Consider the following 12,954-nt stretch of genomic DNA (forward strand, 5'->3'; position numbering starts at 1 on the left):
TGCAGTTAGCTTGCAGGGTGAGGTTGCTATTTTTATCAGCTGTCTTCAACCCAGCTGTTGCTTCATGTTAACATGGCGAATGGTGTGAAAATCCCAGCAGAGGCACGTGAATCCCAGAGGGATCTGTCTCCTGTCGTTTCTAGAACAGATAAAATGTCATGCGCTGCCGTGGGGGTGGGTCAGGGACGTTGCACCAGTGAAGGCAATGAGACTATTTCTGACATTCATTTTTTTAATATATTTTTTATTGATTTCAGAGAGGAAGGGAGAAGGAGAGAGAGAGAGAGAGAGACATCAATGATGAGAGAGAATCATGGATTGGCTGCCTCCTGCACGCCCCCTACTGGGGATCCTGGGTATGTGCCCTGACCCGGAATCAAACCGTGACCTCCTGGTTCATAGGTAGATGCTCAACCCCTGAGCCACGCCGGCCAGGCTATTTCTGACATTCAAATGATGTGGAGCTGGGGACCAAACTTCCTCTCCATCAGCCCCAACCAAAAAGCCTGCCCTCGGAAAAAACCAGAAGCAGGACTCCTCCGTTTCAGGGGCACCTGGCTGTCCCAGGTGCTGGGCGTTGTGGCGTCCTGAGGTTGGGACAACTGCATAGCCTCCAGCCCGGAGGTGGCCCCCGGAGAACCCACTTCCTTTTTCTGACTTAGAATGTGACTTGTAATTTTAAACCCACTCTTTGGATTTCCTCTGTGCAAATAACAGCATTTTGGCGAGACTGTGCAATGGGGCGGGGGGGGGGGGGGGGGGGGAGGGGAGTGCCACATAAAACTTAGACAATTTAAAAATACAACTCTAATTGCAGGTTGGTTTGCCCAGGGCTTGGCAAATTAGGCGGGCAAATTGGAGGGGCAGTCAGAACTTGCCCCAGGCACAGAAAGACGACTCAGTTACCCATCCGACGGTGTAGTCCACAACTCTTTCAGAGCCTCTGAAAATAGGATGTCAGGGGCTTCCTTCTAGAACAGCAACTGTTTTCTCCGTGTGGGGATTTTGTGCCTCAATTCAAGGGCTTTAATTTCTCTGAGTCTTTTTTTTTCCAACTTTAAGGTGAGGACAAATGATTTCCCTTTTACTACAAAATTCTCAGATCCTTATTTTTTTAAATATATTTTTATTAATTTCATAGAGGAAGGGAGAGGGAAAGAGATATAACATCAATGATGGGAGAGAATCATTCATTGGCTGCCATCCGCAAGCCCCAAACTGGGGATCGAGCCCACAACCCAGGCATGTGCCCTGACCGGGAATTGAACCGGTGACCTCCGGGTTCCTGGTCGATGCTCAACACTTGAGCTCATTGACTATCTTGTTCACAACTGTATATACAAAGCCCAGCCCGGTACCTAGCATGTAAGAGGGTCTGTGATGCTTGTTGGATGGGGGGATAATAAATAAATCGTCAAGGATATTTATAGAGAATTTAGTGGAGCCCTAGCTGGTTTGGCTCAGTGGATAGAGCGTCGGCCTTCGGACTGAAGGGTCCCAGGTTCGATTCCGGTCAAGGGCATGTACCTTGGTTGAGGGCACATCCCCAGTAGGAGGTGTGCAGGAGGCAGCTGATCGATGTTTCTCTCTCATCGATGTTTCTAACTCTCTTTCCCACTCCCTTCCTCTCTGTAAAAAATCAATAAAATATATATTTTTTTTTTTAAAAAAAAAAGAGAATTTAGGGGAGTGCCTGGTGCATAGTAGATGGTGTTCACAATGGGAGGCTCTGGAAATACGATGGTGGGGTCATCACTCTAACTGGGAAGACACTACCGGCATGTAGAGGGCAAGGCCAAGGGCAAGGGCACTAGACAAGGCCTGGGTGTGGGGGGGACACACAACTTCAGAAGATCCTGCCAGACATTGTTGTTAGGGGGGAATCTGTAATGATCTGCATTCATAACACTGTGTTTTACATCTGACCAGAAAGGACCATTCGCACCTTTTAATGGGCACTGAATGGTGCAGGAATGCAATTAGCGCACACACTCAGAAAAGACCCGAATGCATTTTGTTTGCAACTCCATGGAGAATCGTTCCCCTTTGCAACATCTCCATTAGCAACGCTGCTCAGGGTATTTGAACCCTCAATAGAACACGCCTGGATCAGGCTGTGTATGAAAGTGTGATGGTATGTGTTGATGCAAACAAACAAACAAGCACCCTGATTTGTTCGTGTATTATAATGTAATTTCTTCTTTTTTTAAAAAAAATATTTTTATTGATCTCAGAGAGGAAGAAAGAGGGATAGAGATAGAAACATCCATGATGAGAGAGAATTATGGATCTGCTGCCTCCTGCACGCCATACACTGGGGATCGAGCCTGCAACCCGGACATGTGCCCTGACCAGGAATAGAACCGTGACCTCCTGGTTCATGGGTCGATGCTCAACCACTGAGCCATGCCAGCCAGGCTCTGCTTTCTTCTTTATGTTATATTTAAAGCATACTAACTTTTTTGAAATTATGTATATAGGTAGGTTATCTATGCATTTTTTACAAGATCGTAAAAAACCAAAATGCTTGTTTTAAAGGAAGGCAGTAATTCTAATAGGGATTAGAATCACTGTATTTGCTCTTTTTCTTTTAATAATAATAACAATAGAAAGTTAGAGCTTTGTCTTAGGTGAATGGCAAAAGAAATAAGATATCTCTCATTTTCATTCTAAGATCTCACTGTCTTATTCATATTACCAAAATGATCCTTTATACACATTAGAGAAACTTTTTTTAATTTATATTTTAATATTTATTTATTAGATTGGGGTGACATTGGTCCGCATGAACATATAGGTTTCAGGTGTGGGTTTCTGTGTTACAAGATCTGTATATTGCTTTGTGCGCCCACCCCCCAAAGTCAGATCTTCTCCTGTCACCTTGTATTAGCACCCTCTTCTCTCCCCACCCCCTCAGAGATACTCTTAATACTTTGCCCTCAAAGTACTGGTGCCTGAAAGAAAAATGTGCATTGCAGGACTCTGAGTTGTAGCTAACTAGAGGGAACAGAGAATCAGGAAGTTTTAGATCCAGAAATAACCTTAGAAAAAAATGTTTTTCATTCACTTTTACTTTCAAATAGCCAGATTTTTGCTGTAGCAGGCCATCTGGCTAAGAACTCTTTGTAATAACTTTTAAAAAATGATAAAAGTAGTGTATATATTTATTTTTTTAAATTGGAAATTATGATAAAGAACAAAGAACCCGAAAGGACTCACAATCCTATACCTGTTTTCTTCCATTATGGGATTCACAGCCATTTAGTTAACCATATAGCTATATTTTTGGATTGCCAGCTTGCTTCTTTTTACTTTTCTTTCTTTCTCTCTCTCTCTTTTTCTTTCTCTTTCTTCTTCCTCCTCCTCCCCCCTCCTCATCCTTTCCCTCTTCCTCCTCCTTCTTCTTTTCTACTTCAATAATGCTGCCAGAAACATCTTTGTTCCCAGAGTTCTGTTACGTATAATATTATCCCCCCCTTAGTCTACTTTTCTAGAAATAGCCTTTGGACTCAGAGGATCTGGCTGTTTCTGAGGCTCTGGATATATCCCGCAATGATTGTCAATGGCTGCCTAAGTCACGAGATAAAATATTGATGAGGAACTTTATGAAAGATGAATCAGGCAGAAAATACCTAAGTACATCCATCAATCTCCGCATTGCCAACACTGAGACAGCCAAACACGGCATGTACCCCTTGACTGGATGCAGGAGAAGCGACACGGCCCTGCCTATGAGGGATTCTTGCCAAAGTGGAAAAAACAACAACAAAACAAAACAAAACCAATGCAAACCGATCACACTTTCAGCTCTCGTCTCAGTTCACAGGACAGACAAGGGGCAGAGGACGAACTCCCACAGTGCCCCCAGCAAGCGATCCCATGTGGGACCTGGGGCAGCCCACTCCACAACTAATTCAGTTCTTACAACGCGTGGCGTAACACAACAGAGTATGGGTTAAAAGAAATGTAGGGGCGCCCAGCCGGCGTGGCTCAGCGGTTTGAGTGTCAACCCATGAACCAAGAGGTCACCGGTTTGATTCCCGGTCATGGCACATGCCCAGATTGCAGGCTCGATTCCCAGGAGCGGGCGTGCAGGAGGCAGCCGATCCATGATTCTCTCTCATCATAGAAGTTTCTCTCTCTCTCTCTCTCTCTCTCTCTCTCTCTCTCTCTCTCTCTCTCCCCGCCTCTCTCTCTCTCTAAAACCAATTACAAAAATATTTTAAAAAGAAAAAAGAAATGTAGAGGCATAACTAGGTTTGATCTACGGACCCTTCCTGGGATGCTAGAAGAGAGGCCTGAAACAGATTTAACCAAAACAGCTCCGGGCTCTTCATTTGCCCAAAATGGGGGCTGGTTGCTGAGGGAGCTATACCTGCCTACCCCAGGGGTGTGGCTTGTGCCTCCTCCTTCAGCAGGTGGTCATCTGCATAGTCTTAATGTAATACTCCATCTCCCTCCCCCCCCCCCTGCAACCCCGCCCCAACACACTGATCTTAAGTGTAAGAATTCAGTCTTCACGATTCAATGTATTAGCTGTAGAGTTTTCATAAGTGTTCTTTATCAGGTTAAAACATTTTCCTCCTAATCCTAGTTTACTGGGAGTTTGCAGCATAAATGGATGTAGAATTGTTTATCAAATGCCTTTTCTATTGAGATTATATGAGTGGTGTTTTTTTTTCTCTCTCTTTCAATCTGTCCACATGGAGAATTCCATTGTTTGATTTTCAAATGTTACATGAAAGTTGTATTCCTGGGATAAACATCACTTGGCTATGATGTGTTACTTGTTTTATTTTTATTTTTTATCCTCACCTGAGGAGTGAGGATATGTTTTTTAAAATATATTTTATTGATTTTTTACAGAGAGGAAGGGAGAGGGATAGAGAGCTAGAAACATCGATGAGAGAGAAACATCGACCAGCTGCCTCCTGCACACCCCGTACCGGGGATGTGCCCGCAACCAAGGTACATGCCCTTGACCGGAATCGAACCTGGGACCCTTCAGTCCGCAGGCTGATGCTCTATCCACTGAGTCAAACCGGTTTCAGCTGAGGATATTTTTTCATTGATTTTTAGAGAGAGTAGAAGGGAGAGGGGAGGCAGAGAGAGAGAGAGAGAGAGGAGAGAGGAAGCATTGATGTGAGAGAGACACATCGATTGGTTGCCTCGCACCTGTACCCAACAGGTCCTGGGCATCGGACCTGCCACCCAGGTACATCCCCTTGACCGGGAATCGAACCTGCATCCCTCAGGTTTGCAGGCCGGTGCTCTAACCACTGCGCGACACCAGCCAGTGCCCCATCCTGAGTCTCAAGTCCCATCACTCACCGTTGACCAATTTATTTTCGCCTCTGGTCCCTCGGCCAGGCCACACCCTCTCGGGTTTGTGAACACACGGCTCTGTTCCTAGCCAGCGCGTCCCGACCAGCAAGTCACTGTAATTTTTGGTCGCGTTCCCAAACTCCCTCCCAGTGTCATTAGTCACATCCTCCTTCCCCTTTCTGCCTTGAATAGGCCGTCATTATGAGGAGGGCCAGGCCTGTGTCAGGATTGCATGAGAACCGCAGTGTCAGGCCGTCTCCGCGCTGGAGCCGGGGATGGAATCGGCCGGGATCCGGGGCTGGCTGGCACCGTCCCGTGAGTCATCATGGAAACGCCGTCCCCGGATGCTGCTGAGAGGCCCTGGGCGGCTGGTGAGTCCATCTGTCAGATGTGTCATATGAGATCCTGACCCCCTGACATCCTACAACGTTCCACAACGTGTGGGATGTTGGGCCTTCCTTCTGGTCTCCTGGTGACAATAAAATTTGGGTTGTTTCATTCTATTTTTGGTTCTCTTGCAGTTTCCAGTGTGTTTAAAAGAAAAACACACAAAATACTTGTTTTCAGATCACAAAAGGAATACGTTATTCATTGTACAGAAATCGAAAAAGACAGGGGAACGCATGGAAGAAAATTCCACCACCAGAGATATATAGAGTTACATATCTATCTGGTGGTGGAAATATATATATATTATTGATTTCAGAGAGGGAGGAAGAGAGAGATAGAAATATCAATGATGAGAATCATTGATCGGCTGCCTCCCGCATGCCTCCCACTGGGGATCAAACCCACAACCCGGGCGTGTGCCCTGACCAGGAATCGAACCTGGATTCATAGGTTGACGCTCAACCACTGAGCCACACCGGCCGGGCTAGAATTTTTTTAACGAGTTGCATTTGGCCTTAAGATGTTTTCTGGATTATCGTGTGTCTAATACTTTTCCAGGTTGTTTTTTTAAAACTCTCAACAGTGTAGCTCACACAGTCCTCATTTTTTAAAGCATAAAATGATATCATGTTTGCCCTGAAGGAGAACTTACATAAGATACCTAGTTAAACACATTCTTTCTAAAAATGAGAAAAACGAATCCCAAGAGGGTCTTTGGCCCCAGGCTCCCAGCTAGGAGCCCGGAGTCAGGCACGGAGCTCTGGGTGTTTGCCGCAGCTTCCTGCTGCTCCGTGACCCGCCATGTCCGCGCTGGCCTGGATCGCGCTCCTCTCCCACAGGATCTGGAAGGACTCGGGCCTCGCAGGCAATTGGCCTGGAGGAAGTAGCCCTGAGTTCCCAGGCTACCGAATAGGAAATCTGCCCCGGCCTCCCGTGCTGAGCCGGCGGCCTTGTGGAGTTGAGGAGATGGAATTGGCAGTTCAAGGACACTCTGTTGGGAAAACAGCCATTGTCACACATTCCCAGTAGGATACATTGGCCAACGCTCGGATGGAGGCCATTTGGCAGTATGTGGCCAAGTTACTTTCAGAGTTAGACATCTTGTGTTGTTGTTAATCCTCACCTGAGGATATTTTCCATTGGCTTTTAGATAGAGTGGAAGGGAGGGGGAGAGAGAGAAAGAGAGAGAGAGAGAGGCATCAATGTGAGAGAGACACATGGATTGGTTGCCCCCCGCACGCACGTATCTGTGCAAGTACCTCTGTAAGCTAGAATCCCAGACCTAAGATCGCTGCCCTGGCCGGTTTGTCTCAGTGGATAGAGCATCAGCCCTCAGGCTGAAGGGTCCTGGGTTCGATTCCAGTCAAGGGCAGGTATCTCGGTTGCCATCCCCAGCAGGGGGCGTGCAGGAGGCAGCCGATTGACGATTCTCTCTCATCACTGATGTTTCTAACTCTCTCTTCCTCTCCCTTCTTCTCTGAAATCAATAAAAATATATTTTAAAAAATAAGCAAAGAAAATAAACACACCTCTCGAGATTAAAAAAAACAATGTTCGTTGATGGGAGATGTGGCGGGGTCAAGGGGCGCTGTTTCCATGCGGGATAGAAACGGCCGTTCTGTGGCTATAATTTCCGGGACCGCAGCCCGCCTCCAGGCTGGTCTCCAAATGTGAAGCACCAGCATCACCCACCGCAGCCACCAACCCACAGCACATGCTTCCCAGAATGCCCAGCAGCTGGTGAGCAAGGCATGGCTTCTGGGCTCCGGCAGCCATAGGTGGCACCTGCTAGTGGTGAGCGGCCTGCTCTCCCGAGGCCTGGGACAGCTGTGACCTGCAGGTGGGGCCCCTGTGGTTACCCCAACCGCGTCCCCCCCCCCCCCCCCCCACTTCCAGAGAGCTGCCCCGGGTCCTTTTTGTGACATGATCTGGAATCTGTGGCTGCGATGCGGACAGGTGCTCTAGCACCTGTTGCGGTGAGGACTGGGCTGTCATGTGTGACCTGACATGAGACCTGCTGAGCTGTCCTGCTCCTAAAGCTTTCTCTAGAAGGTGGATTTTTTTGCCTCCCTGGATGCAACCCTGCCCCGGCCCCTATAGAGACTCCCCTGGAGCCTGATGTAGATCCATCACCCTCGCTGGCAGGTGACTTAACATCTGTCTTCAGTCCACATCTGAACTATCCTTTGCATTGCTTGTCAGAGAGAGTGGAAGGGAGGGAGGGAGGGGGAGAGAGAGAAACATCGATGGGAGAGAGACGCATCCATTGGTTGCCTCCTACACATACCCCACCAAGGATCGGACCTGCAACCCAGGGTCGTGCCCTTGATCAGGAATCATACCCGAGACCCTTCAGTGCACCGGCCGACAGCCTATCCACTGAGCCACACCGGCCAGGGCCACATCTGAACTATCTTTACTTCCTTCATAGAATTGGTGGCAATGTTGTTTGCTTATAGTAGGCACTCAAAAATACTAACAGGAAAAAGGATGGTAACCATATTCATATTTATTCCATGGCATTGCTCCTATCTGAAGGCTCATGTACCTGTATGTGCCAATTTGCTGGAAACGGATTTGGCTATAATTTTAAAGAAAGGCTTTAAATTGTCCGTTGAATTCGATAATCCCTTGCCTCTTTTACATTCCGATGTTTTTGCAGTTTGCTTTTATAGTGTTTTTACATTGTGTGCATTTTGAGGAAGAAAAAGGAATACTCAGAAAAACATTTTATATGGTCCATACTCTTCCTATCCTGGTAACTGCTTTTGAGAAATGAAAAAAAAAAAAAGCATGTACACGGCCAGAGCGTTTAAACCACGTGTGGGGCCGGGAAATGCCAGCGAGAGCTGCCTGTGAGGTTTCCCGCCCCAGGCCCTTTCATCAAAGAGCCTGCCGTTAGGGAGTTTCTTATCATGGCCCTGGCCGGTGTGGCTCAGTTGGTTGCAGCATTGTCCAGTGCACCGAAGGGTTTCAGGTTCGATTCCCGGTCAGAGCACAGACCCAGGTTGTAGGCTTGATCCCCAGTAGGGGGCGTGCAGGAGACAGCTGATCCATGATTCTCTCTCATCATTGATGTTTCTCTCTCTCCCTTCCTCTCTGAAATCAATAAAAATATATTTTTAAAAATAGCCCTAGGTGGTGTGGCTCAGTGGATAGAGCACCAATACGTGGACTAAAGGGTCCCAGGTTCGATTCTGGTCAAGGGCATATGCCTGGATTGTGGGCTCGATCCCCATTAGGGGGCATGCAGGAGGCAGCCAATCAATGATTCTCTCTCATCATTGATGTTTCTATCTCTCGCTCCCTCTCCCTTCCTCTCTGAAATCAATAAAAATATATTTAAATATATAGATATATATATTTAAAAAATAAAAGAACAAAAGGTGAAACATTGGGGTCTTTCTGTAACCTCAGCTCTGCCCCTGAATTCGGTTGGGGACCACGTATTCTAAAGAGCAGCTGCTCCCAAATGCACCCCGTTACAGATCCAAAGACCAGAAGGGGGATTCTTTATTTTTCATTTTTTATTTTTGGCACGCTGAGTCCTACTCCCCCAAGCTGCTGCAGCCCCGGCCCCTTGAAGCCCGGCGCTTCCTTCACGCAACGTGCCGGGGCACGCAGGCCTCCCGCAAGGGCTGTTTGCATTCCTTGTAGATCCTGTGCCCGATACACACTTTATCGCTTATCTGGGGCGCTTCCCCACCCTGGGCTGAGGGGCGCTGTCCGCCTCCATCTGCTCGCTGCCTCGCAGGTAGAAATGATCAAATGAAGTCAAGACAAGGATCAAGCCTCATAAAAATCTCGCCCGCAGCAAGTACCAGCAAAAAAGCGAGCCGTGCCAAGGCGGCGCGGGCCAACAGGAGCCAGGGGTTGTGCAACCACCCAGCAGGGGTTGAGGTCTCTGACAAACACAGGGACCTCCTTGAAAATGGGAGCTTACCGATGAGGCCTCATTAAAAAAAAAAAGTCATTTGGATCGTTGGCGAATGGGAACCTGGAAAACCGTGCTTTCTGACCTCCTGTGTGTGTGTGTTTTTTTTTCTTCCTGTGTCAAGCCCGGGATAAAATAGATTTTCCATTCTCGGGTTTTCTGGGTTGGTCACTTTGGCTCTAACCTGAACCGAGTTTCCAAGCGGTTGCATCAGACCCAGAATGTTCCACGCGTTGGTTGCCTTTGCCCGGTGGCAGAGAAAGGGCCTTTCTTGCGCTCAGGGGGACATTCACCGGAAGCCCTACTGTGTGTCAGGTCCTCAGCCAGGCTCTGGCGAAGGCAGGAGGTGAGGGAGACGCAGCCACGCCTGCAGGCCAGGCCTCGGCTGAAAGAAGATGGTCTGGGAAGAAAAGCTGGGAGCCAGGGGTGTGGGGAGTCCCCCCCCCGCTCCCCCCCGGACCCACCAGCGGAAGCTCTGAAGGTTAGGGCTCCAATTAGCCAGCACCGTGGCTCTGACTAATGAGAAAAGCCATTGAAGTCTGTGTTCTGATCTCTTTCCTGTTCACCCTGCTGCTGGTGCCGAGGGGACCCCACCCTGAGAAGTGGGAGGTGATTGACACCTGCCACCTGCCAGTGGACAGAGGAGCCTGGCAGCGATTTATTGGTCACATGTGCTCACAGCCTGGGGAGGGCCGCATGGAATGGGGGGGTGCACTCAGGAGCGGAGTGAGCCAGCAAGGACTGTGGGGCGCAGGCTGTGCAGTCACAGGAGGGTGAGAGGACCCCTGGTTCCTGCAGGAGAATGAGATGTGCTGGTGTGAATGACTGTTTGGGCTGGCAGGGACAGGGCACCGGGTTAGGATCTGGTGGGCGCGGCTGGGCTGGCTAACAGGTGAACTAGCTGAAATGAGAGGTCATGGTTAAGACTCTGGGACCCCGGGAGGGCCAAAGATGTCAAGACAGCACAAGGAGCCCGGCCAGTGTGGCTCAGTGGGATGAGATCATCCCAGTGTAAGGTCACGGTTCTAGCCTGCAACCTGACTGGGAATTGAACGGTGACCTCCTGGTTCATGGGTCAACGCTCAACCACTGAGCCACACGGGCCGGGCTGTTTATATATATTTTTTATTGTCTATATACGGCCATGACTGCAAGCTTCATGAGAACACGGGTCTTCTCTGTATTCTCAGGGCCTCGAACAGCCCCTGGAGCACCAGTCCGGCTCAGTGCGAGTTTGTGGGCTCAGGCAGCTGCGACTTGTGCAGGTACATGCCGATTCCTTAGGTGCGGTGTGGGGGTTGCTCAATCCTCAGCATGACCTCAGGGAAGGATTACTATCATCTCCGAGGGAGGAAAAGGGAGGTTTGGAGAGATTGAGCAACTTGGCTAAATTCACCCACGTGGAAAATGGTGCAGGTGCGGTCTAAACAAAGGCCCACTAGACAGGTCCTACCTTTTCAGTGACTCCTGCACGATTGGTCTCACATGGTAACCTTCTAAAGTCCTGACATACAGCTTGCAGTTGGGGGATGGTTTGTATAATGTGACTATCCCCGGGAGACCATGCTCTCCGTATGAGATCTTTGGGACACATGGGCCCAGACTAGGTCTAAACGGACATGCCATAGACGTGGCAGACTGAGCCTGGGAGTGCCCGAGATGCATTTGGAAAGAAATCCTTGGGGGAGAACTAGACAGTTGCAGCCTTTAGAAGAATTATCTGGGACAAAAATACAGAGAAAAGAGGACAGTTGCGAGAGATCATGATCTCATATGTAAGGGGTAGATGTGGGTAGAATATTCGGCGATTTGTGAATGCAACCCTCTTTTAAAAATTTTTTTAAAAATATACTTCTTTATTGATTTCAGAGAGGAAGGGAGGAGAGAGCTAGAAACATCAATGATGAGAGAGAATCATGGATCGGCTGCCTCCTGCATGCCCCCCACTGGGGATTGAGCCCGAAACCCAGGCATGTGCCCTTGGCCAGAATCGAACCTGGGACCCTTCAGTCCGCAGGCTGACGCTCTATCCACTGAGCCAAGCTGGCTAGGGCTACCCTCTTTTTAAAATATGTTTGTTTTTATTGATTTCAGAGAGAGGAAGGAAGAGTGAGAGAAAAAGAAAGATCAATGATGAGAGAGAAGCATGGATTGGCTGCCTCCTGCACACTCCCTACTGGGGATCGAGCCTGCAACCCCAGGCATGTGCCCTGACCGGGAATCAAACTGTGACCTCCTGGTTCATAGGTTGACGTTTAACCACTGAGCAACACTGGCTGTGCTGCAGCCCCTTTTTGGGTGGAACACAAAAAGTGAAAATATACTCAAGGTTTGGAATGACTCTAATTGCCATGTGAATGTCTTGTGGGTTGAGGAGAGCATCACAAAGCCTGGATAAACCCTGTGCGGAAGAAAGAAACACAACCTAACAAAATGACAACTCCTGATAGGAACTGAAAGACTTATTTGAAGTTCGATTGTATAAAAACACCCAGCTGCCAAAGACGCGGGCTCTGACATTTTTTAAGTTTATTTAATCTTTATGTCGACTCTGACATGTTAGGAACATAAACTAAGCAAAGGAGAGGTCTTTGATCTCCTCCGCTGGGAACCTGAATTCATCATTTTCATTACCAGGCATTCAAGAATAAAAGCCCGTGTGATATGCAAATGAGAGAATTGAAAACAACATTTCTTTTTTTCCCCTATATATTTTATTGATTTTTTACAGAGAGGAAGGGAGAGGGAGAGAGAGTTAGAAACATCGATGAGAGAGACACATCCATCAGCCGCCTCCTGCACACCTCCTACTGGGGATGTGCCCACAACCAAGGTATATGCCCTTGACCGGAATCGAACCTGGGACCCTTCAGTCCGCAGGCCGACGCTCTATCCACTGAGCCAAACCGGTTAGGGCGAAAACAACATTTCTAATGCTTGAAAAAAGATGTCATGGACAGCCCAGCCGGTGTGGCCCAGTGGTTGCACATCACCCCTCCCCCCCCATCCCCCTCCACCCACACCCCCTCCACCCACACACCATGGCCTGGCAGCCCTTTTGATCGTAGTGCGGCTCTTCCTCACCTCCATATTGCAGTGCCTAGTGCCGTGGTCGGCAAATTGCGGCTCTCGAGCCACATGCGGCTCTTTGGCCCCTTGAGTGTGCCTCTTCCACAAAATACCACGGCCTGGGTGAGTCTATTTTGAAGAAGTGGCATTAGAAGAAGTTGAAGTTTAAAAAATTTGGCTCTCCAAAGAAATTTCAATCGTTGTACTGTTGATATTTGGCTCTGTGGACTAATGAG

This window comes from Cnephaeus nilssonii (genome assembly GCF_951640355.1).
Source record: "Cnephaeus nilssonii genome assembly, chromosome: 24".
NCBI classification, from domain to species: Eukaryota; Metazoa; Chordata; class Mammalia; order Chiroptera; family Vespertilionidae; genus Cnephaeus; species Cnephaeus nilssonii.